This window comes from Myotis daubentonii, chromosome 12 (assembly GCF_963259705.1).
Source record: "Myotis daubentonii chromosome 12, mMyoDau2.1, whole genome shotgun sequence".
Classification (NCBI taxonomy): domain Eukaryota; kingdom Metazoa; phylum Chordata; class Mammalia; order Chiroptera; family Vespertilionidae; genus Myotis; species Myotis daubentonii.
The window spans coordinates 35,206,725-35,227,619 of NC_081851.1; positions in this window are offsets into that span (position 1 = coordinate 35,206,725).

Sequence of the window (20,895 nt, forward strand, 5' to 3'; positions counted from 1 at the left end):
AAAATATGTTAAGAAAAGAAAAGATCCTTTGGTTTCGCTCTTCCCATAGTTTACCACTCTCTTCCCTTCCCCTCCTAACTTCTTATGAGAATGATTTTGGACCCTCATTTTCTTACTCCCTGGATCGACTCAGGATTTGGTGCTGCCTGGATCAGGGTCTCTGTCCTGTGTTTGAAGATCCCCCCCTCTGCATCTCGGGGGAGGTGGAGCCCCCCTCCCGACAGGAGCTGAAAGGCTTGCTTTCCTCGCTCTCTTGAAAGTAAGGCACAGGCAGATGTCGACTCAGCCACTCAGACAGATCTGCCCAGGACTTTGAATTGGGAGCCGGTGACACCAGGAAGCGGGGGCAGTGGTGCATTGGTTCTGGCCGTGACAGGTAACGGACACACCTGTGTGTTACTGGGAGGACCGAGGCATTTCACATGCTGAAGGAAGGGTTGATGAGCCAAACTGCAGAAAGGATAAGGGTACAGCTAAATGGCAGGAACACAGTACTACCAGGCCTTTGCATCTGCTGTCTGCTCTGCAGATCAGTACTATTATTTTTTTTTAAATTTTAAATTCTCACCCAAGGATGTTTTAAATTGATTTTTAGAGAGAGAGAAACATGGATGTGAGAGAAACAACGGTCGTTTGCCTCTCACATGCGCCCAGACTGGGGAACCCAAACCCAAACCTAGGTAGGTGCCCTGACTGGGAATCGAACCTGCAACCTTTTGGTGCATGGACGACGCTCCAACCAACTGAGCCAACGGGCCAGGGCAGGTCAGCATTATTATCTCTCACTTTGCATTGGTGTCCACTATAATATAGCGGTGATTATATTGCTAGCAGCTCTTAATTTATATATATATATATTTAAATTTTATTTTTCAATTACAGTTTACATTCAATATTATTTTGTATTAGTTCCAGGTGTACAGCGTAGTGCTTAGACAATCATATGCTTTACAAAGTGTTCCCCCTAATATTTCCAGCACCAACCTGGTACCATACATTAATTTTTATATCTTAATTGTTGCCCAGTCAGCATGGATCAGTGGTTGAGCATCAACCTATGAACCAGGAGGTCACGGTTCGATCCCAGTCAGGTCACATGCCCAGGTTGCAGGATCAATCCCCAGTGTGGTGCTTGCAGGAGGTAGTTGATCAGTGATTCTCTCTCATCATTGTTTCTATCTCTTCCTTCCTCTCAATAAAAATATATCCAGGCCGGGAGAAGGGCATACTTTCCTTCCAAGTTCAGTTCAAAGACGCCAGGGAAGACCTCTGATCTGCCCCTCTTGAATCAGGAGCCACCCTGGACCAATCAATCAGCTGGAGCCTGAGAATCAAGTCTCTAGACTCTGGAGAGAAGGAACAGTTGCTAGAATAAGTAGGGCTTCTGTTCTCCACAGAAGAGGCCGGAATAAAGCAACAGGCGTTCTTGACTAGAGGAAGAGGTATTGTGGCCTTGCTAGCCTCCTAGGAGTCTGGGGATGCCAGAGAAACTCGCCTCTCCTCTGCTTCACCGCACCCCGCCCACCCCAGGGGATGCTCAGGCCCAGTGAAGTGTGTCAGTTCTACCAGTTCTGCATGTCTGCGTCCAAATCTGGCAACAAGAATTTTTTAAAGTAGCCCTCCCAAGTTGTTCTTCCCTCAAGTTAAAAGGAAAATTGGAAGAGGAATCACAGGATTTACTTTTTAGTTGATTAAAAAAGATGAAGTTGCTCATTTTAGTAGCCAGAGTATAACATGGCATCTGATACAGCCAACTCCTAGCTTTCTGATTAAGTGCTCTGTGGAAACTGCTGAATTATGAAAGATGATATGTTTTCTGAGCTAAGTGTCTTTAAAAACAGTGTACTGTTTTCCAGTGGAAAATTCAGAGTCCTGCCCTAGCCAGTTTGGCTCAGTAGAGTGTCAGCCTGTGGACTGGAGGGTCCTGGGTTTGAATCTAAGGGCATGTGCCTCAGTTGCAGGCTTGATACCTGGCCCTGGTTGGGGCACGTGCAGGAGACAACCAATTGATCTATCTCACATCGATGTTTCTCTCTGTCTCTCCCCTTCTCTTCCACTCTAAAAATCAATGGATGAGGATGAACAACAACAACAACAACAAAAGAAAATTCAGAATCCTGAGGTGGGTGCTTGCTGACGAGGCAAGTCCACAAGGGAGCTGGCCTGTCCACAGCCCTCCCCCAGGCCGGTTTGTCCCAGGGGTTCCTGTAGGCCCCTCTCACCCCTGACTAGACCACCCAGCTAGCGGTCCTGGGGTCAGCTGGCCTGCAATCCGGAGAGGACCTGGGGCCACACAGCCCCACCCAACACTCATCGTAGCAAGGAGTCAATACATCCAATTCCCTTTCGTGGGAACCAAACTGGAAAGGGTGACCCAGGGACCGCCAGGCCCCTGACCTTCTAGTGGCTGGAGTAACGCTCAGGGCAGACAGAGCTGGGCATTCACATCAGGAGAATCCATCAGGTAAAGAGCAAAAGAGCCCTGGGATGTGTCATGAGTTCTGGGAGTCCAGGTTAAGAGAAGAGGGCACTATAAGGTGGGGGATCCTCAGTGGCTGGAAGTGAGAACCACCTGGGGATTGAAAACGCTCCCACCTGGGTCCTTCTCAGGTCTAAGAGGCTGGCTAGTGACGGGTGGGGAGAGTAGACACACAGAGACCAGGTAGTCAAAGTTAGACTCGGAGGGGATGAGTCAGGCTCCCTCCTGCTGTCCCTCTACCCCTGTAAGGCCTGCCCAGCGCACCCTCTTGTCCCTCCAGGGAGCTCCTGTGCATGCCTCAGTTTGCCTGCTTTCCTCCATCCATCACCCGTCTCTGGGATCTGCCCCCACGCCCCTAATTCCACAAGATAGAAGGCGGCAGAGCGCCAGTGCCCGCCGAGCCCGTGCAGGCCCTGACCTCACCTGGGCGGGATGCAGCCTGCAGATCCGTGGGAAGAGGACACCCGCTGTGACGGTCGCACCCAGCACCTGGAGCAGAGCAGGCCGGTCCAGCGCCGCCCATGCGTTCCTCACCTGTGCTTCTTGGAGAGGCCTCTGTAAGACACGTGGGCACATATCTGAACCCCTGCCTGCGTCCTAAGAACCCAAAGCACATCTCCCAGCTCTTCCCCTGGGACCCGCGGGAGGGCGTCTCAACTCCTTACGAATGAACCCGACTTTTGACACCTTTTATGGTTGCATTTGCTCTAATAATGCCGGTAGGATTAAGTATCTTAGGCACCTCATTTCAGGATATTGATCTCATAGGTTGTTGTAAGATACCCTGCCACTGTGAATTTAAAAGGACATTTATGCACTTTCATGTATTTTGAGAAAATATGTTTATTAGAGAGGCAGATAAAAGGGTACAACTAAAAGATGCCAGATATATTATTTTCTTTTAGAGTAAGAATAAAAAGAAACAATCATGATGACCTTTATTCAAACATAATTTATTCAGAACCCAAGTGTCTACAATCCTTTCATGCGTAGCATCCAGCAGGCACCTCTCCAGCAGTTATAAAAAAAAAAAGGTCTTGCCCTAGCCAGTTTGGCTCAGTGGCTAGAGCGTCAGCCGGTAGACTGAAGGGTCCTGGGTTCCACTCTGGCCAAGGGCATGTACCTTGGTTGCAGACTCCATCCCCAGTAAGGGGCATGCAGGAGGCAGCTCATCAATGTTTCTATCTCTCCATCCCTCTCTCTTCCTCTCTCTCAAATCAATAAAAAAAAAAAATTTTAAAAAACCGAAAGGTCTTTAAGCAGCAGAATGAGCAGCTAAACAAATGGATAAAAGAGTAAAAAGCATAAACAACTGAAGTTCAAATAATAACTTTAGTTTTTATTTTTAAACTATTTTTAGAACAGTTTATATAACTTTCTGGAACACTTTTGATTTACAGAAAAATTGAGAAGACAGTAGAGTTCCTTTATAGCCCACACTCAGTTTTCTCTCTTGAAGGCGTACACGACTATGGCACTTTTGTTACAATTAGTGGACCGGCATTAATTCAGCATTGCAAATGAAAGCCCAGAGTTTGTTCAGGTTTCCTTAGTTTTTTCCTAACGTTTTTTGCCAGGTCTGTCCTCCACGATACCACATGCCATTAGTTATCGTGGCTCCTTAGGCTCCTCTTGACCGTGACAATTTCTCAGAATGTTCGTGTTTTTGATGACCCTTTAGTGTGTGTGTGTGTGTGTGTGTAATATTTTTGTTTATTTCAGAGAGAGGAAGAGATAGAAACATCAATGATGAGAGAGAATTATTGATTGGCTGCCTCCAGCACACCCTCTACTGGGGATCGAGCCTGCAACCCAGGTATGTGCCCTTGACAGGAATCAAACCTGGGACCCTTCAGTCCGCAGGCCAACACTCTATTCATTGAGCCAAACCGGATAGGACGACCCTTTAGTTTTTAAATAGCAGTGCATACAATTATATTCTATATGGATGTGTTTGACAAAAAGCAATTTTGAGAAAAAATCAAGAGCACAAAAGAAGTCACAATCCAGTTGGAGGACTGAAGATGTTTACACTATTCTAAACATTTGGAAAATGTTAAATAATCATGTCTTAGCCACCACCCCAAAGAAGTGCACTGGTGTTATTAAAATCAAACAACTGCCCGAGGTATGGACGTCAGGAAATAGCAGCTTCGCCCAGACAGGCTGAGTGCAAGGAGGGCATTGTCCGGGTGAGGGTCGGTAGGTTTATAAACAAGGTTAGGGAGGCAAGGCTTCTACACACACATTATTGACCTGTAAGTGTATCACTATCAACCTTCGAAGTAAACGAAGAAAACTTCATGCAGAGATTTTCCTTCTCTTATTTAACAGAGAGCTGTTGGAAGGAAACACAGACTACGTTGGGTGAAAGTGGAAATTCCTGATGCTTTGGAAATTGTTTCAGTCCTTTTTCTAACACTTCAGACACTGACTGGAGGAACTGAAGCTACAAAATATCTTGAACTGGCCCTAGCTGGTTTGGCTCAGTGGATAGAGCATCGGCCTGCGGACTGAACGGTCCCGGGTTCAATTCTGGTCAAAGGCACATGCCCGGGTTGCAGGCTCGATCCCCAGTGCAGGAGGCAGCTGATCAATGATTCTCTTATTATTGATGTTTCTATCTTTCTCTCCCTCTCCCTTCCTCTCTGAAATCAATAAAATGTGTGTGTGTGTGTCTGTGTGTAATCTTAAACTGTTTAGTCAGTGTCCACATCTTCATCTGTTCTCGGTGCTGAGGCATACAACTTAAAATAATGGTCATAAATCTATGTATACCTCCCCCCCCCACACACTTCTTGCTCTATAACAAACCAATTGAGCTATTTTCTGAATCAAATTTGCAAAAGTCTAAAGGGAAAAAAAACACACGTTCAAAGGACAGGATGCTTTTCAAGGCAGGCCTTTTAGAAGCTACTGTTGACTGTTCTAGGTTGTTTTTTGGGGTGGGGGGTGGGGGGGTTAGTTTTCTTTCTTTGACAGTGAACAGTTTGGAAATGAATTCATCTTCTGACATAGGGAAGTCAGATTTTAATCCTTGGTCTCCCATTTTGTTTGGTAAAATGCCTAAAGCTGGTCATTTACTAGTGCTGAAGTGGGGGAAGCATTTACGGTGCACTAAACCAAATCCCCATGGTTTAAGGGTCAGCTGATTTTTTTTTTGCTGCAATACTTAGGAGAACTGACACCCCACCCCCAACCCAAAGAGATCTGGATCAAGATAAGAAGCATTATCAATATCCTGTCAGTGAGGGCATAATCATTTTAATAAGAAAAATTTTAATTTCAACATTCAAAAAATTACATAGTTGCCTGGCCAGCGTGGCTCAGTTGTTGAGCATCAGCCTATGAACTAGGAGGTCAGAGTTCGATTCCCAGTCAGGTCACATGCCTGTGTTGTGGGCTTGATCCACTAGGGGGCGTGCAGGAGGCATCTGATCAATGATTCTCATGATTGAAGTTTCTCTCCCTTTCTCTCTGAAAGCAATGAAAATATATATATTTTTAAAATGACAGTTATAAGTTAGGCTGTCATTAAGAAAAGTTTGCCACAGTTCACGTTGGTAACCCTAGAAAATGGTGAGCTAACTCACTGCTGGAACCTTGACTCACCCCCACCCATAGCAGCAAGTGTGAGTCCCTCCTGCCATTATGTGATTCTCTGATTTCAGCTGATGAAATGAGTCCACATGTGGAGGCAAGGCCCTCATTTTCCTTTCTAAAAGGAGGAAGGAAATGAATTAATGTTTTCTTAAAGCAATTTTTTTTTTTTTTTTAAAAGGAAAGCCTCAACCTGAGGCTTCCTCTGACCCATTTAGAGCTGGTTCTCTGTGATCTCTGGGTAGATCTCATTACTGGGCAAGATGAACCACTGGGGTTGGTAGCGCCTATTCGTGTGGCCAGATTTCTTTGAAGATGGTGAGAAACTTTTATTTCATTCTGGCCAAAGTTAATCTCATTATTTTTTGAAGTGAGCCTTTACATTTGCTGCTTTTAAAAAATTCCAGCAAGCTCAAAATTTAGGTCTTAAAGATGCCAATGATTTAAAAATCTACCATTTGAAAAACAATATGCTGAGTTTTGTGTCTCTGTGTTACTGTAGTTACTGCCACATTGCATCCTAGTTATAGCTCAGCCTAGGGAAGTGTGAGCTGAACACAGTTCTTCTTGCCACAAAACCTCCCACTGATACAGAATCAAGATGGTTGAGAAGTAGGTATGCACTGTTTGCATTATAAGTCTGTTTCTACACCATTAGAACATTTGATCTACTATGTCAATTTGGTGGAGAGATCAATTGGTACTACAGGTAAAAATCAATTTATTTAAAAGTTACAAATGTAAAATTCTAATGTATTTCAATGTATGGTAGACACAATCTATATATATAAAAGATTAGTCCTGGTTGGTGTTGCTCAGTGGTTAGAGTGTTGGCCCGTGCACCCAAGAGTCCTGGGTTCAATTTCCAGTCAAGGGCAAGTATCTGGTTTGTGGGTTCAATTCCCAGCCCCTGTCAGGCATGTGGGAGGTAACCAATCAATGTGTCTCTTTCACATGGATGTTTCCCTCTCTCTCCCTCCCTCCTTACCTCCCTTTTACTTTCTTTGAAAATGAATGGAGGGAAGACCAAGATGGTGGCATAGGTAAACACCAGAAATTGCTGCCTCGCACAACCACTTCAAAACTACAACTAAAAGACAAAATGGACATCATCCAGAACCACCAGAAGGCTGGCTGAGTGGAAATTCTACAACCAGAAGGAAAGAGAAAAGCACACTGAGACTCAGAGGAGGTGCGGAAGTAAAGTGCAGAGGTACAGAGGCGCACGCGGAAAGGGCTGGCAACTGAGGACATGGCTGTCTTTTTCAATCGGGAAGGAGTCACAAGCTCCCAACCGCTCTGAACTCCAGTTCTGGGTGAGTCTCTGGGGACCCAGACTCATATAGAGAGAAACTGGACTGTCTGTCATCGGGATGAACTCGAGGGCGGCTTTCTCTCAGAATGCTTGCAGCGATTACCCGGACACTGAGACTGGGGGGCCTCTTAGGGCAGGACTGAGGATCAGCCATAGCTGCTTGCTCCACCCTGTTGATCCCCTGAGACTCCGCCCCACGCAAACTGTGCGAAGAGGCTTTTGCATATGAAAGGCCTGGCCCTTTGCAATCTAAAATTACCTAACAAATTACAGCTGGGCCAGACAGACCCAGAACTTCCAAAAGAAGGCCCAAGGCCCCCACAGCAGCTTGCATTGCTTCACAGCTGGGCCTCATCTGGGCACCTCCAAACCCCAAACAAAGAAGAAGAACCCGCAGATCTCTCCATAGCTCCTGCTGGGTAGCCTCAGGCAGAGGCTAAATTAGCACCTCCTTAGAGATCCAAGAGCCAGTGTACCCAGTGGTCAGAGTGGACCATCCAGATTACAACTCCTCAGATCCATAAGGGACACACTCAGGGGGCAGACTCAGTGAGCACCAAAGCCCCACTGAAGCAAGTCTTGCCCCAGAAGGGTGTCTCCAGCACAGAAGTTCTCCCACTGCAGACACAGCTGATTCTCACAGCCAATTGGCCTGGAGGTCAATTCCTCCCAGTGATAACTACAACAATCAAGGCATAGCTACAACAAGACTGTGCACAAAGCCCACAAGGGGGTGCACCAAGAGTGTCCACCTCAGGTAATTGGGGAGGCTGAGCCACTGGGCCCTATAGGACACCTAGCACACAAAACCACTCTACCAACACAGGGAAGCATAAAAAATGTGGAGACAAAGAAACAGGTCACAAATGACAGAAATGGAGGAAAGCAAATGACTGGATATAGAGTTCAAAACCACGGTTATAAGGGTTTTCAAGAATTTTCTAGAAACCGCTGATAAATTTAGTGAGACCCTCAAGAAATCTAGTGAGACCCTCGAGGTTATGAAAAAGGACCAACTAGAAATTAAGCATACACTGACTGAAATAAAGAATATTATGCAAAGTTCCTAAAGCAGACTAGAGGATTGCAAGAATCAAGTCAAAGATTTGAAATACAAAGAAGCAAAAAACACCCAACCGGAAAAGCAAAAAGCAAAAAGAATCCAAAAAATATGAAGATAGTGTAAGGAGCCTCTGGGACAACTTCAAGCGTACCAACATCCGAATTATGGGGGTGCCAGAAGATGAGAGAGAGCAAGATATTGAAAACCTATTTGAAGAAATGACAGAAAACTTCCCCTACCTGGTGAAAGAAATAGACTTACAACTCCAGGAAGCGCAGAGAACCCCAAACAAAAGGAATCCAAAGAGGACCACACCAAGACACATCATAATTAAAATGCCAAGAGCAAAAGACAAAGAGAGAATCTTAAAAGCAGCAAGAGAAAGAAAGTCAGTTACCTACAAGGGAGTACCCATACGAATGTCAGCTGATTTCTCAACAGAAACTATGCAGGCCAGAAGGGAGTGGCAAGAAATATTCAAAGTGATGAATAGCAAGAACCTACAACCAAGATTACTTTATCCAGCAAAGCTATCATTCAGAATTGAAGGTCAGATAAAGAGCTTCACAGATAAGAAAAAGCTAAAGGAGTTCATCACCACCAAACCAGGATTATATGAAATGCTGAAAGGTATCCTTTAACAAGAGGAAGAAGAAGAAAAAGGTAAAGAAACAAATTATGAACAACAAATATGCATCTATCAACAAGTGAATCTAACAATCAAGTGAATAAATAATCTGATGAACAGAATAAACTGGTGATTATAATAGAATCAGGGGCATAGAAAGGGAGTGAACTGACTATTCTTGGGGGGGGGGAAGTGGTGTGAGGGGTGTGGGAAGAGACTGGACAAAAATCATACACCTATGGATGAGGACAATGGGGGGGGGTGGGTAAGGGCAGAGGGTGGGGTGGGAACCAAGTGGAGGGAAGCTATGGGGGGAAAAAGAGGAACAAATGTAATAATCTGAACAATAAAGATTTAATTAAAAAAAAAGAAAGGTCATAAAATAGGCCTATATTTATCCAAAAGCATTTGTCCTTGCACATTACTGTTTGTTTTTAATTTTTTAAATATATTTTTATGATTTCAGAGAGGAAGGGAGAGGGAGAGAGAGCCAGAAACATCAATGATGAAAGAGAATCATCATCTATCAGCTGCCTCCTGCACATTCCCTACTGGGGATCGCTGCCTCCTGCATGGCCCCTACTGGGGATGGAGCCCACAACTCCAGCATGTGCCCTTGACCAGAATTGAACCCGGGACCCTTCAGTCCACGGGCTGATGCTCTATCCACTGAGCCAAACCTGCTAGGGCCTGTTTGTTTTTTTAAAGTCATAACTTTGGAGTGTGGACACTGGATCCCCCAAATCTAAAAATCATTTTTTAATTACAAGAAAGTTTAGAAAAAAAACTGATATGAAGTATAGACACTGGATCTCCAATATCTAAAATAAAGAACTTCTGTTGACAAACATATCTTTAAAAAAATTTTTATTGATTAATTTTAGAGAGAGAGGAAGAGAGAGAAAGAGAGAGACATAAACTTGATGTTGCACTTATTTATGCATTCACTGGTTGATTCTTGTCTGCGCCCCGACAGGGGTCAAACCCACAACCTTGGTGTATTAGGACACTGCTCCAACAGCATTAGGGTGACAAACACGAGTCTTGCGGGGGAGGGGAGAGGAGCGGTATGGAAGCACCAGAAAAGGCAACTTCAAACATGCAGGGAAGCAAAGAAAATAGAACTCCATAAGCCGATACGCAATTATTCCCGGTTTATATTGTTAAGATAGAAAAGTCAAGTGAAGTCAGCTGGAAGCCATCCAAATGACCACGAACTGGGAGAGGAACAAACAAGCTGTTCTGGCCGCACGACGAATCGGACACAGCAACAAAAAGAAAGGAGCTATCAGCACTTTGGACAACGAAGGACGCATTAGGCTACGTGAGAGAAACCGGATGACACGAGGAGCTAAGTACCGTGTGATTGCATGTCTATGATATTCTAGAAAAGTAAAGTAATGGAGAGAGGAATTAAATCTGTTCGTCGGAGGCTGGGAGTGGGAGAAGACCGACTGCAAAAGGGCGAGGGAGTGCTGTGAGGTGATGGAAATGTTTTCTGTATCTTGATTTTGGTTGTGGTTACCTGGCTGTGCACATGTCAACAGCAATCAAACTCCACACTTGAAAAGGGTGAATTTGACTGAATATATATCATACTTCAATACAGCTTCCTAAAAAATAAAGCAAAAAAGCGCATTTTGAATGTTTTTGTTTTTGTGTGTAAGTAAGGGAAATAAAAGTCTATATGTGTGTCCGCTTATTTTTATAAAAGGAAAGATTAAGGATAAACCAGAAATGAATGAAATGGCTTGCTTAGGGGGGGTTAAGTGAGAATGGGGTGGGAAAGGAATGAGACTTTTCAGAATACACCTTTGCATATAGTTTTGACTTTTGAACTATGTTAATAATGTTTTACATATCCAAAACATAAAAATCAATAGACAAGGATTGGAGAAAATACTTAAAATTTCATTTTAAAATGAATCTCCCTGTAAATCAAATTAATAACAAAATCATTCATACAGAAGAAAGAAAACGAGTTCAAGTAACTTTGAACCCAGCACTCTTTATTTATTCATTAGAGGCCCGGTGCATGGCTTCATGCATTGGTGGGGGGCGTGGCCTGCGGGGATCAGCCCGCTGTGGGAGTGCAGCTCATCCAGGTCAGCCAAGCAGTGGGAGCACACTGACCACCAATGGGCAGCTCCTGTGTCGAGTGTCTGCCCCCTGGTGGTCAGTGCGCATCAAAATAAGCCAGTCAGAGAAAGATAAGTATCACGTGATCTCACTCATATGTGGAATCTAATGAACCAAATAAACCGATGATCAAAAATAGACCCAGAGTTATAGAAGCATGAATAGACTGTTGAACTTCAGAGGGAAGGTAGGGGAGGGTGGGTGGGAAGGGATCAACCAATGAATTTGTTTGCATATATGCATAACCCATGGGCAAACAGTGGGGTGGTGAGGGCCTGCGGGTGTGGGGAGGAGAGAACTGGAGCCGGCTGAAAGAGGTTTATGGGGGAAGGGAGAACCTATGTAATACTTTCAACAATAAAGATTTTTTAAAAATAAAATCCTATATAATAAAAACCCGGTGACTGAACAGCAGAACAACCAGAACCACCAGTCAACCAATTACTGGGTCTACCGGTTGCTTAGGCTTTTATATATATAGATAGTGGTATAAGTGTAATAATTCTGGAACTATTTAGTGTATATTGTAGGATTGAGCAAATGGCTAAATACAGGTATGGCAAAATAGGTTTAGAGTTGTAATACAAATAAATAATACAATAAGCTATACATATATAAAAGCCTGAGCAACCAAACAACCCAACGACTGAATGACCGAACGACCGATCGACGGGTCGCTATGATGCGCACTGACCACCAGGGGGCAGACGCTCAATGCAAGAGCTGCCCCCGGGTGGTCAGTGTGCTCCCACAGCGGGAGCGCCGCTCAGCTAACCTAGGGGTGCACCAGATGCAGGGCTCATGAATGGCGAGCATCGCTGCAGGGGTACGAGCCTCTACCAATTGGAACCGACTGGGCGCGAGTTCAAGGCAGGTGCAGCGGGCCGGGATGAGCAGGAGCGGCAGGCAGGAGCGGCAGGCAGCATTGGACTGCCGGTTTCGGCCCGATCCTTGCAGGTCACTCCCGAGGGACCCCACCGGTGCATGAATCTGTGCACTGGGCCTCTAGTTAATAAATAACCATTCAAGACTAAATGCTGAGTTTTATGTACTCACAACTGTGTGTGTACTCACAACTTTTGCCCACACCTATGTGTTGATGCTGCTGGGAATGAAGGTTTTTCACTGTGGGAAGAAAGATATTGAGAGAGACATAGTTACTTATAGGGAGAACTTTCTATATTTGGAAGTAAACATAAAAGATAAAATAAAGCCCAGTCAGGATGACTCAGTGGCTGAGCATCGACTCATGAACCAGGAGGTGGTGGTTTGATTCCCAGTCACGGCACATGCCCGGGTTGTGGGCTTGATCCCCAGTGTGGGGCATGCAAGAGGCAGCTGATCAATGATTCTCTGTCATCATTAATGTTTCTATCTCTCTCTCCCTCTCCCTTCTTCTCTGAAATTAATAAAAGTATATATATTTTTTAAAGATAAAATAAAAATTATAGGACAGAAAAGAAAAAATGGATTAATAATTTTAAATTACATTAATATATGTCTTTTAAGAAGGGGAAACCTATACCTACATGTTGGTCTATCATGGTAATACATAATAAAATTATAATATTTTAGTCTTAATTTCTGCAAACTCGTCAATAACTTTGTCAAAAGTAACTTTTTTGCATATTAATGTTCAACAGATGGTCAGACAGATATGTCAAACTATTCTCACTCCTAGCGTATTGAAGAAGAAATAAATAAATGGGAAGAGTTATGGACAAGTGGATACATTGGGCAGAAATTTATAAAAATCCCGCTTCACAATAAATCCTAGAAATTGCAAAAGTGTCCAAGTCTGTTTTTTCAAGATTGATTCTAGTGGGTTTAAACAGTCTCTGAGTTAAAAATGTTAAACATACAAGAAAACTCTAAGTGGTCACACAGAATGACAGAATTGAAGTGATGTCAGTTCTATTTTTCCACCCTTACAATCACTGTGCTACCATCATTTACTTCAGTTGTACTATTTATTTAAAAGGATATGGGGGGTGGAGTGGGAGCACCTCAAAGCCAAAGGCAAAGATTCAGACCTTTACAAATTCACTCTTCAAAGCCAGCAGCTAACAAAAGGAGGGCAATATTATTGGTCTTAAGGAGGGAAATTTTGACACGTTCTGCAACCTTGAAGACATTACATATAGTGACTTACACCAGAGGCAGGACTAATATGCTGTGCTTTAACTTATATAAAGTTTAGAAGCAATCAAATGCATAGAGACAGAAAGTAGGAAGGTGGTTGCCAGGGGCTGGAGGAGAGGAGCATGGGGAGTTGGTGTTTGGGGTACAGGGATTCTTTTGTTGGGGAGAATACAAATGTTCTGGAGAATCACACAATATGAATGTCCTCAATGCCACTGAATTGTAAACTTGTGAACTGTTAAAATTAGTAAAATAAATGTTATGTGATATACATTTTACAATAAAAAATAAATTTTAAAAATTGCTAAGTTAACAAAGGCAAGGGAAAGCCCCACTTTAAGCCGAACAACAGTGATAATTTTTTGTTGTTAATCCTCACCCGAGGATATTTCCCCATTGATTTTTAGGGAGAGTGGAAGAGAGAGAGAAAGACAGAGAGAAACATCGATGTGAGAGAAACACATGGATTGGTTGCAATAATTTTTTTTTTAAAGCACGTGGTTGAGTCTGCGTGTCAGAGGCTGACTTGGAATTCGTTTGCCTGCAAAATATGTTTATTAAAGATTAAGTCATTTAAAAACGTGCTAAGCTGAAGGATACATATATTGTTAAAATGGTAACCAAAGCAATTGATAGAATTTAGCCGGCAAGGCTGCCTTCTCCGGGAGGCGGTCTGTCTGTCAGCGCCGGGCTAAGACAGACCCGGCTTCAGGACTCCTTGCTGCCTCTGGCTTCACGTTCCCCGTTTCTCAGCCGCGCTTCTCTCAGCTGACCCAGCAGCCAGCGGTGACGTCCACACACCAGCGGAGGTGTTGGTGCCCGAGGAGCACCCACCGGAGTCGGGGGGCGAGCTCTGGACACTCGCCGTGGAGGAGTCCACCGGCCGCTCCTGGCTGCTGAGGCCAGCGCCACCCACCAGCTTGGGTATTTCTGTGGAAACTGGGTATGGCTCGCGCTCAGACAGTCGCAGAGCAGTTAAGCATCCTTGTGGTGCTGTGATGCGAAGAGTGGCAGGTCACTCAGGCCAAGTACAGATCAAATCTTTTGGAATGACAATTCTACAGTTTCAGAACTTCCACAGACAGTTCAAGGAAATTGCTTCAATTATTGAAACTGCGTGAACGCCGATTAGTTGGTTGGTAAATTGCTACCATCGTTCTAAAATCATGGACTTCACTTTCTGCAATATAACTGCGTGAGGGTCAGATTATAGGTATTGAAAAAAAATGGCACTTTTGTTTTTCCATTTTTAGATATGAAAAGCATTAGACAAACAGGAATTAGATAAGAGACGATGATCGATGGGAAAGTACTAAAAGCCACTGAATTGAACACTTTAAAGGGGGAACTCAGTGGAATGCGAATTACATCTCAATAACAAAATTAAAAACAACAACAAAACTCCGCAGATCCCAGCAGGTCACTATCACCCTTCCTGCCCCATCTTCTGGGGCAGGGAGCCCTCTTTTCTCCCACTGGGCCAGGAGGTCTCTCAGCTTGGTGCTGGCACCTCTGTCCACATGACACACTGTTCCCCGGTCACTCACGAAACCCTTCTCTCCCTTCCTTTTACAAAACACGCATTAATGCGATTTAAGTGTTAATTCCAGAGATACAAAGAAATGACCTCTCAATCCGTGAAAACACATGGAGGAAACTTAAATGCACCTTATTAGGTGAAAGAAGCCAATCTGTGTGATTCCAACTCTGACATTCTGGAAAAGGCAAAACGATGGAGGCAGAGAAAAAAGATCAGTGGTTGCCCGGGATTCAAGGAAGGGAGGGAGAGTTGGGGCAGAGAGAGGTTGGGGGCGGTGAAACTACTCTATGACACCATAATGGCGGATACATTTGTTAAAACCCATTGGATGCACAAGACAAAGAGGGATCCCTGCCCGGCCAGCGTGGCTCAGTGGTTGAGCGTCAACCTATGAACCAGGAGGTCACAGTTTGATTCCCAGTCAGGGGTCATGCCTGGGTTGCGAGCTCGATCCCCAGTGTGGGGCATGCTGGAGGCAGTTGATCAATGATTCTCTCTCATCAGTGTTGTTTCTCTCTCTCTCTCCCTCTCTTTTCCTCTCTGATATCAACAAAAATATATTTAAAAAACCACACACACAGAAAAACAAAGAGTGGTCCCTAATGTGAAGTATAGACTTTAGTTCATAATTGTGTATCAATATTGGCTCATCAATCATAAGAAATGTCCCACACCAATACAAGAAGTTAATAATAGGGGGAATTGGGGAGGATGAGGTGGGTATAGAGGAACACTACTTACTGCTCAATTTTTCTATAAGCCCCAAACTGTTCTAAAATAAAGTTTATTAATTTAAAAACAAAAAATGTGTTAATTCACTTTCCCTTTTTTGTACCATCGTATTTATTTCATGTATTCCGGTAGCAGTGATATTGCTTAGAGTTGCCAGCACATAAGGATAATGAAAACAACCAGCGGACTTTTCGCGTGGCTCCTGCGCTGTACGGCCTGACGTCTGGGCCTGCTCCCTGCACCCAGAGCAGCATCAGCGGAGAGCAAGGCGCTCGGTGCTGGTTGTGGAGCGAGTGCATCTGAGACCTGTGGGCCGTGGGGCTGCAGCGTTTGCTCAGGATTCCAAATGGGGACATGGCTGGAGAGTCCAGATGTCTTTTCAGAAATGCTTCCCCAGCTCATCAGGCGGATCACTTATTTCCAGGACTCACACTTCTTCACGGAGTGAACCACGGTCTGCAATGCCTGGAGGTGTCAGTTCTCTTCTGACCTCAGTCAGAACATCTTCCCCCCTCCTTCCCCTCCCCTCCCTTTCCCCTTCCCCTTCCTCTCCCTCCCCCTCCCCCTCTCCTCCCCCTCCCCCCACTGGCTTTGGTTACTGATCCAGAACCATTTATTCTGTGTCCTTTGTTGGGAATTCTCAAGAGGCATTGCAGTGCTTAGTGTCATGGTCTTTCATGGCCTCGTGCAGCTCCCTAAATAGTGTTTCCTGTTCAATAGCTGTTTCCTGACGGGCTTTGGTGATTCTGTTCTCTGCACCTCAGTTGTACTTTTGGCATAGGTGCTACTTGGTCTGTTATCTAGCAATCTCATCTTTGCTGAGCAGGTGACGTGTTCCTTTTGATCTTCTTGAAAATAGATTGCAATCACTGTGTCTCCTCCTATTGCTTAAAAAGGACTCATTGCTAGTCTTTGAATTCTTAATGTTCGTTGTTCAGGAAAAGATGCTCTGCCGTGTCAGATGACTTGGCTTCCTGTTTATTCATGCTTCCTTGAGTAAAACCTTGTTGCTCTCTTTGTTCTTATTGATCATTTATTTGGAGTTGCTTTATAGTTTATGTGAATATTTTAGTGGGCTTTAAAAGGAGTGAGTTCTTGGTGGCATTACTTGCACTACCATTGGCTGGAAAGCCACTTCATATTTGAGAAGCCACGGAGGGGGTGGGGTGGGGGGTGGGGCGTTGAGATAATCAGAGAAAGGCACCAGCAGCCGGCAGTGGTACTAGAGGTCTGAGCTGGGGCCGGCCCGCACCTTATCCTGAGCGCTTCCCCCTAGGGGAGCCCTGAGGAGTGTTCCAGGGAAATAGTACCATCCTGTCTGGTTTGCAGGAAGATGACCTGGGTAAGGAGACATTGGTTTTGGTGAGGTGGAGGGAGAGCAAATGGGGAACTACAGCCTTCAAATATCTATGCCTGTTGAGAAAGCTCCAAAGAGCACAAGTCCTCCCCCCTTGTTGCAACCAGTGCCTCTGTGTCTGCAGCCCTCCAGGCTGCCCGCCGTGCCCTAAGCTCTGCTTGTGGGTAGATTCCTGCTAGTGAGGACAATGTGTGTCCACATGGCTCTTAAAATGCAGAGAACCCGGGGGATGTTTGGACAGGGTGTAGGCTTTGGTGTCAGACACACCCAGGTGTGAATGTGGGTTCTGCCGTTAGCTGAATGGTCCTCGGCAAGTCACTTAATTTTTCTGAAAGGTCTCATTTTAAACATATATTTTTATTGATTTCAGAGAAGAGGGGAGAGGGAGAGAGAGATAGAAACATCAATGATGAGAGAGAATCATTGATCGGCTGCCTCCTGCACGCCCCCTCCTGGGGATTGAGCCCCACAATCCAAGCATGTGCCTTGACCGGGCATCAAACCGTGTGAAAGGTCGCATGTTTATTTAATTTAATTTATTTATTTGTTTTTAATTGTTGATGAGAGAAAGTATTTTAAATATATTTTTATTCATTTCAGAGAGGAAAGGAGAGGGAGAGATAGAAACATCAATGATGAGAATCATTGATCAGCTGCCTCTTGCACGTCCCACACTGGGGATCGAGCCCACAACCCGGGCATGTGCCCTTGACCGGAATCGAACCTGGGACCTTTCAGTCTGCAGGCCGACGCTCTGTCCACTGAGCCACACCAGCCAGGGCGAAAGGTCTCATGTTTAGACCAGTCTGAGCGGCCTCTGCCTCAGGCCCCCAGCTTTCGAGGACCATAGTCTTCTTTCAGCCTGTGCCTGCTCATGGGCGGGGTCAGGGCCCATGGCCAAAGCCCACGTGGTGGGCTGTATGAATGGTGCCTCCAGACTTGCATAGAGCACAGCCTGTGGAAATGCAGTGTGGGCTGCTAATCACAGTGCCAAGGAAGGAATATTGAAGACATTGAGGGGTAGAATCCAGACTCGGCAGGTGTCAGGATATGACCAGGAGAATGATGAGGCTGTCAACAGTCAGAGGGAAACCTGGCAGAGTTGAGACGTCAGTTTCAGGTGTGTTAAGGCTTTGGCCCTGCCAGATAGTTACCCAGAGCTGTCTAGCAGCCTGAACTCAGCGCTAGGCACGGTTTTGGAAATCATCAGCTTTGGGGTCATGGTTGAGGCCTGGAGACTGAGCAAGGCCTCTGAGGGAAAGCCTATAGATCCATGGCAAGGGTTGGGCTGACTCTCTTGGGGCATCTGTATTAAAGGACCGGAATGCACAAAGCGGCCATGAGGGGGCAGAGGGCGTCAGGGCCTGGGACGATGGAATGCTGCTGCTGGTACAGCCGCGGAGCGGAGGGTTTCAGGGGTCCACAGAGTCAAGGCTCTGAGGGGTCAGTGAGGACAGGTTCCTTGGCCGGGAAGACAGCTCTTTCTGGAGGGACAAGGGTCCGGGTAAGCGAGTGGTATGGACGTCGAAGCCAGGAGGTTGTCTACACCTGCAGAAATGTGGTAGCGAGAGGAAGGAGTGAGGAAGGTGATGGGCATGAGGACAGAGCAGGATCGGGAGGGGCACCTGAAGTGCGGTGAGGGGAAGGGGCTGCAGGAAACGAATAGTGGATGAAGCCCGTTCCAGCGGAGAAGCAAAGGGTGCGAACCAAGAGAAAACATGGGGGTGGGCGCAGTTAGCCCAGAGGAGTAAGGGTCAGTGTGTGTGAAGAAAAAAGGTGAAAATACAGGCAGATGTTTGAAGTGCAGGGAAAGGAAGCAGGGAGGCTCCCTGGGCCTGGGGCTGGGCTTCTCGGGCAAGTAGAGCTGGCTTCTGCCAAGGCTTCGGGAGGTAGGAGGGAATGGGGATGGAAGGGCCTAGATTTTGACCTTTGGTGGTGCTCTCTGTATGTGGTCCTCTTGTGTCTCCGATGGAATGTGCCCTGGGTTATATGTGTTGACATATTTTCAGCAGAACCACGACTTGGGGGTTTGAAAGGATTCATATCCTCTTACAGAATGGTGAATGCCTATTATTTTCAGAGTACCTGGGAGCCAAAGATGACTGACAGCTCTCTGAGGTTAAGAAGCCTATAAGAGCCCTACCTGGTTTGGCTCAGTGGATAGAGCGTCGGCTTGCAGACTGAAGGGTCCCAGGTTCGATTCTAGTCAAGGGCATGTACCTGGGTTGCGGGCACATCCCCAGTAGGGGGTGTGCAGGAGGCAGCTGATCGATGTTTCTCTCTCATTGATGTTTCTAGCTCTCTATCCCTCTCCCTTCCTCTCTGTAAAAAAATCAATAAAATATATATTTTTAAAAAGCCTATAAGAGCATCAGCAAAATAAGGTTGTTGAGCAAGTGTGGGTAGCTGCGTAGGGAAAAACAATACTGAGAAAAATTAAGATTCAAAATAGGAGAGAGGATGAGTTAATCAGTGCATTTAAGATGGCTAAATTGCAAATGCTGTGTGTAGAATTAAAAACAAGATGACTGGGGGTGGGGGTGGCCGGGGAGAGGTCAATGGGGGAAAAAGGAGACGTATGTAATACTATATGTAATACTTTAAACAATAAAAAATTAAAAACAAAACAAGATGAATTGCATAAAGGCTGGGGTGGGGGACCTGGCTTGGCAGGAGCTCACATAAGAGGTCACTATGGTTTATGACTAGTCTTGGACACTTCAGGGCCCTAAAGTTTTGTATATGTTATGAGTAACTACGATAGCTTCATTACCTGCCATGTCCCGAATGCCTGAACTTTTCCTACAGTTGCTTTTTGATCATCATGCCAATCTTATGTGGTATCATTAGTCTGCTTTATAGACAAAGAAAATGACATTGGGAGATGAAATGGCTCATCTCACATCACACTTGGGAAGTAAGGGAGCTCTGTCCATTCCACTGAGCCACTCAGCGGCTTAAAAAGTTAAACCTTGGCCCTAGCCAGTTTGGCTCAGTGGGTAGAGCGTCGGCCTGCATATTGAAGGGTCCAGGTTCGATTCCAGTCAAGGGCACATGCCTGGGTTGTGGGCTTGATCCCCAGCGGGGGGGGGGGGGGGCGGTGCAGGAGGCAGCCAATCAATGATTCGCTCTCATCATTGATGTTTCTCTCCCTTCCTCTCTGAAATCAATACAAATATATTTTAAAAGGTTAAACCTTGGTGTCTCTATTCTTGGCTTTGGACAGCCAGATCCCATCTGGAACAGTGTTCATTTCTAGAAACCCTGAGATAAGAATGCTCTAGGTGTTCAAGATGGGGGAATGTGGGGACGGGGGGGGGGGTGCGGAGGGGGGGAGCGGAGGACAGGGTCTGGAGCGATGTCACAGGTTCAGGGAATTAAGGGTGTGGTCGTGTGGCAGAGGGTAACTGGTTTGCTTCCCAGAGCAGGAAGAAGGTCAGTGGGTGGGACTTAGATGGAGGCTGAGTTAGATGGGTTCAACTTGTAATTGCAGCAGGTGGGGATTCAGAATTCAATCATATTGTGGGTGACTTAATGCTCCCATATCCTGTGAAATGGTAGGCAACTCCAGAAAGATGCAGTTCTGTGTCACTGGTACTTAAAGATGTATTAAGTGAAAGAAGATTACAACAAAGCATTATTCCATTTAAAAGTGTATGTACACATATGGTTATATGTATACTTTAAGAAAACGTTTACAACCAATATGTGGCTCTCTTGTGGTGGGATTTCAGAAAAAATTGTAAAACTTCAGACCTCTATTTTTTCTATAGCTAACATGGAATCTGTATAAGGAGAGATGAAAGCATATTTATAGTGACCCAGGAGCGAGTCAGCCCCTGCAGAAGCAGGATGGTCCTGGTCCTCACGCGCCTCAGGCCCTGGGAATGGGGCCGACAC